Source organism: Myiozetetes cayanensis, unplaced genomic scaffold, assembly GCF_022539395.1.
Source record: "Myiozetetes cayanensis isolate MyiCay16 unplaced genomic scaffold, myiCay2020 scf7, whole genome shotgun sequence".
Taxonomy (NCBI): domain Eukaryota; kingdom Metazoa; phylum Chordata; class Aves; order Passeriformes; family Tyrannidae; genus Myiozetetes; species Myiozetetes cayanensis.
This window is the reverse complement of record NW_026087964.1, coordinates 39,185,667-39,191,020: the sequence shown is the minus strand read 5'-3', so window position 1 is coordinate 39,191,020 and position 5,354 is coordinate 39,185,667. Positions and strand designations below refer to the sequence as shown.

General features: G+C 34.0%; 1 protein-coding gene across 3 annotated transcripts in view; it reads left to right on the top strand.

Moving 5' to 3' along the window:
- Window positions 1–1,700, top strand: part of GRIA2 (glutamate ionotropic receptor AMPA type subunit 2) — a 92,675-nt gene extending 90,975 nt beyond the window's left edge. For all 3 annotated transcript variants that reach the window (XM_050338518.1, XM_050338519.1, XM_050338521.1), the window contains one exon: window positions 1–1,700. This exon is cut by the window's left edge and continues 1,165 nt beyond it. The gene's annotated coding sequence lies outside the window, so the exon portion shown is untranslated.
- The last annotated feature ends 3,654 nt before the right edge of the window (window positions 1,701–5,354 follow it).

Sequence of the window (5,354 nt, the reverse complement as noted above, 5' to 3'; positions counted from 1 at the left end):
CTCTTAACTCTGATGTGCAGAGAATTAATGATCCAAAGATTTGGTTGATATCTTTCTCTACTTTTGTACAATTGAGTTCATAAATACATATATATAGAGAGAAGAGTATCAGTAAAAATTGATAAATGGCAAGCAGTAAAACAGTGATAAATATTTTGTTAGTGTGAAACAAATGCAGCTGTCAAATTGTTTCTTTAAGTAAGCAGTTTTCAAACTGTTAAGAGGTAATTCTAAGCAGTAGCTAGTGAAGTCCTTTCTTATGACAACAAAAACCCAAAACCTTGGCAATGTCTTTTTGAATTAAGATTGATAACTTGAATTAGATGCAAGTCTGTACTGATGAAAACTTTCCTGAACTTTAATCGTTATGAATATTCTTTGCTATCTGAAGTTACCATATGTTTTAATTATATGTATTTAAAAACAATAACTACTTAAAAAGCAAAAAGGAATCCTAGGAGGGGTGCAATAATATTAATTTAAATGCTAATGCAAATCAAAGCAACATCATGTTTCTCTAGCTTTCCCTGTAGATAAAATTCTGTACATTTGGTTGAAAAGCTTACATTTTTCTGCATTGTGGATACGTTACCTCATGCAGTATCAGTAAATCTCTATTTTACTTTGGACTTAAATAAAATTTGAAATATGACTTGCAGTTTTAGTTGGAATCCATTTCTTAGACTGAAGTATAATGTTTACTGAGCTTTGGAGAAGGCAAGGCATTTATCAGAAACTTGAAATCCCTTCTTGTGGTACAAACTCTGAACCTGTTTCTGCAAGCATGTGAACACAGTGACCACTCTCAGTGTGGTCAGCAGAAGAGGTGTATACAGTGTTTTCAATGTCAAACCTACCAGTACTTCCCCCTAATTGAACTAAACCATTTCTTGATGCATCTGTAATTCATAGGTGTTCTGTGCATTATTCCTCATCAGGAATGTTGGGGAATGCATTTGGATTTTTAATGTTCAATGCTAGAATGACCAAACTAAAGTAATATTCATATGGTAATGTAAACTTTTTTAAAAAGTAGAAATGCATTACTGTATACAGTGGAAAGCTATTTATTGTACCTCTGGGCTTATTCCTCTAAAAATCATAGCGTAAAAAAATCTTTGTCAAGCCTGAATTGATGTATATAACTGAAATAATGTAAAGTTATATTTTCATGTTTTTATACTTAACGACATGATGGGAATACATAATGTATGAGTATTTCAATTCAGATAATATTGATTCGATAATACACATCTCAGTTAAAAAAGCAGTAATAATAGTTTAATATCCATGTTAACAGTACATCAGTATATTGCTATATAAAGTATGTCTGTGTGCATTTAAGTGAAAAGTAGTCAAGAGTGATGAAAGCTGTCCAAGGGTTTTTTATTCATTTTATATGAAAACTGTTATGGAGCAACCAAAATGTTTATGAACTCAAACTTGTGTAAATTTCAAAATGTCCTTTTACTGTAGCTTTTTGTTTACAGTACAGTATCTTATTTTCTGCTTTGTTAAATGAGTAATGGTACAAAGCTGGACATACACTTTCTAAGACATTAACGTTCTCGTTTTTTCATGTATACTTATATGACAGAAAATGCTTCTGATTTTATTTTTCAATCTAACACATGGCTTTTCTGGAGTGTTGTATAAACTTCAATCATACATAAAAGATCTTCTTAAAAAAGGCAAAAGACCTTTAACGTCTGCTTAGTATTATTGAAATCTGGTTTCTTATTTATTATAAATGTATTTTTCTAAGATTTTACATGGAGCAAACCTATTTGTCCCCACAGATGTGAAATTTCCTTGAAGAGCTTATGAAGTTTCTTCTTTTCTTGAATGAAGTTTCAATGAAGAGCATAAATCTTCTCCCAAGTCATCTTGTAGCTCAAGGATAGATTTACTGTAGTTTTTGTTATCATTAAATTAAGTAATATAACTTTCTTGCCAGCAATGTAATTGTATCTCCAGACTGTAACTTTCCTGATCACAGTTACAATGGCAGTGTGACGGGTTGATAAAGCTAGTGGGTTAAGTGTCTATCTATTCAGTAACACTATCTAAAATTGTCAGTTTCAACCAGTACTTTTAAAAAGTTGAACAGATTGTTAATGTCCCAAAGCAGAGAAAGACCCTCAGAAATGACGGATACTTTTTGTATATACTCGTAGTATCAGTACTAGATACCTAGTACAACAGAGAGTTTGCTGTAATAGCAAACAAATTGAGTCTGAAGAGGTTTGCAATGTGAAAGGTTCAACCTTTTTAAGTAAATTTATTGTACCTTTTAACAGTGTGTGTTTCTGCGGTATCAGCCTCTTCTTTGGTTGATAGAGGCAGACAATATCTTTACATGAAACCTTGCACAATTGTATTTAAAAATACAAGTAGATTATTTCAGCTATCATTTGGTGCAGTTATATGAATGCAGTGGTCACCAGCAAAATAGAATCAGCAGCAGCTGTTCTGTATGGTATTTCTAGAGGCTACTCAGACCTTTTTGACAGCACCAAAGTTTATTAAATCTTTTCATTTATGCTGTCGTGGGATCACAGAAATTTGCTGTGAGAGATCCATCAGGTCTATATTATCTTAGGAATTCATATCAAGCACTTACAAAAAAATTAAGCAAGTTACTTAGCTGTGGACCTAATTTGGAACATTTTCCCTAGCATCCATGTGTCTAGATAATAGAGAATACTGTACACCTGTGTGAGACATAATAGAGAATTGTATACATCAATTGCACCGATGTGAGAAATTTCATTCAACTGCCTACTGTTGGTCTTCCTGAAATTTCTGCTCATACTGCTGCTAATACTCTAAACTTCAGGGCTGCTTCAAATAGATAAATGGTAAAATTGCCCTAAAATTGTTCTATTTTCTGTGTTGAATGTTATCTTTCCTCTCTCCCAAAAGAAGAAGTTTGATAAGCATGTCTACATCTAATATCTGGGAACACAGGAACTTCATATGGTGACAACTTCATAATTAAGAGTCTTAATTGATTCCTACTTGCATTTAGTAGGTATCAAGTACTTGTAATCTAAAGTAACTGTAATATTTATGATGGATATTTTCTTTCAGAGATTTCCCTAAAGTAGTTAGTATCACTTTTATGTTCACACCTTCAGTTAGAGTCATTTAGTGCTTTCACTTAAAATGTATTGAATTTATATTTTTTGAATAAAAGAAAATTTATATGTTTTGGTAAAAAATTGGCAAAAAATGGAACGTAGTAAGATACAACTTAAGAATTCTGAGAACTGTAGCTCCAACTCCCCTGCAGCTCTCATGTGTCATGAGGCCTTGCCCCAGTCCCTAATCTTATTTTTGGGGCATATTACACAATGCTTTTTCTTTTTCTCCCTCTTTCCCTACTATATGAAGTTAGTTCTAAGGCATAATTTTTAGCTTGGTGGGCTAGTAGGAAATGTAATTGCTCTATATAATACTATAATTGATTTGACCGTCATTAAAAATGTTTATAATAGCTCATTGCATATGTCTCTGTATTAAAGCAGCAGTGATGATAAAGATGGGAAAGGTTATCTAAGCTAACCCCTTTGTCCCAGTGGTATCATCGACTGCACTTGTTCTTCTGTCACTCTCCTTTGTAAATCTCTTACTGCTGATGAAAATTTAGCTACCTCTGTAGGCAGCTTAGTGCTTTACTTACTTCAGTGGTGAGAAAATTCTTTATACGTAAAAGAAAAGCACCTAATTTCGTGAAGTTGTCCAGTGAATGACTTTGTACAATTTGCCCAATATTCTTCCTCCCTTTACACTTAAAACTCCCACTCAACAGGAAGGGACTATTACTACATGCTGTGGGCATAGAGAAAATGTTCATATGTAGTTTGTCATAATTTTTAAAAAATGCTGACTTTTTGAGACTGACTTATCTGTGTTAAATAAAACATTTACTCCTACTAGTCTTCCAACTGAAGACTGTGATTTAAAATACATATTCAAATTAAAATGGGTTTTATTTATTTGCTTTAAATATCGCAAACCTGATTTTGAAAATGTATCTTACAGAGTAGGAAAGGGCTGCTAAACATTAGTGCCTGGACTAGCCCCTTAAAATTGTCTTCAGATAGTTCCTATCTGGAGGTCAGGGAAATGCCACTAGCAGGGGTTCCAGTGGATCCCATGAGCAGTGCAGGGCCACACTACCTCCTTTTCATCTTTCCATGCACAGAAGGCAAGCAGGTAGGAAAAGCTGAAATAGGAGTTGGAGGAGTAATTTTATGTCATTTTTCTGCCCCTTCTCAATCCTGCAAGGTGAAGGTATCTTTTTCTTCTAAAACCCCAATCTTTGCGCAGTTTTGAATTTATAATGTTTAGTTTATGCTAAAAAGTTCTTAAAACTGGGACATTAAATCTCTGTCTGGAGCCTTTACTGTTGGGAATCATAGAATCATAGCAGGGTTTGGGTTGAAAGGGCCCTTAAAGATCACCTAGTTCCAATCCCCATGCCATGGGCAGGGACAACTTCCCCTAGGCCAGGTTGCTTCTTAGAAGGAGGCAATCCAGAGTACTTCTGGCATATTGATGCTTTACTGAGGCATCAAGAGCATCTTGTTAAAAATGTGTTTGGGGGCTTTTATATAACAATTTTTAACCCAATTTTCAAGTTAAGTTGTTACTGCCTACCCTTCAGCACCATATTCTGTGAGTTTTGAGAAAAATGTCATTAGAGAGGTCGAGCTATAGCTCTTTCAATTACTAGTATGCTTTACAAACAATATTTTTCAGGGATTGCTTTCCTTGTGAGTTTCACTATGAAATGCAAACCCCTTTTGGGTTACCTCATAGTCCTAAATAGCAGAATATCCACAGAAATTTTTTTCTAGTTTTGAGTAGATTTTTTTATACTGTCACAGTGACTAAAGATACAGGAATACAAACAACATGATTTTTACTTAGGTGTTTGCCTTTGTATTTATTACTGTTGTTTTTAATAATTTCACAAAACTATTAGAGGAGTATTTACATTACTTTAGAACTAAGTGGCTTGGCAGATTATCCAAGTTACCTGCATGTGGTATTCTTCAGTCAGCTTCAACTACTTTGTGTGAATAAATAAGCAGAGATGCTGATACATAAAAATGAAAATTGTGGATATTCCAGTGTATATGTATGTATACATATCCATGCACAGTGCAATAGTAAAATTAGTGCTGGTTTTGATAAGGCCATACTCAAAAGTGTTGATAACCACAGCAATAATTCATATTAGGGCCAGTAGCAACAGGAAGGTTCATAAGCAAGTGCCTTACCACCTCTCATTTGAATGAATATGGAATTTTGCATTTCCATAGGACAGTATTAGTTCCCGTGGG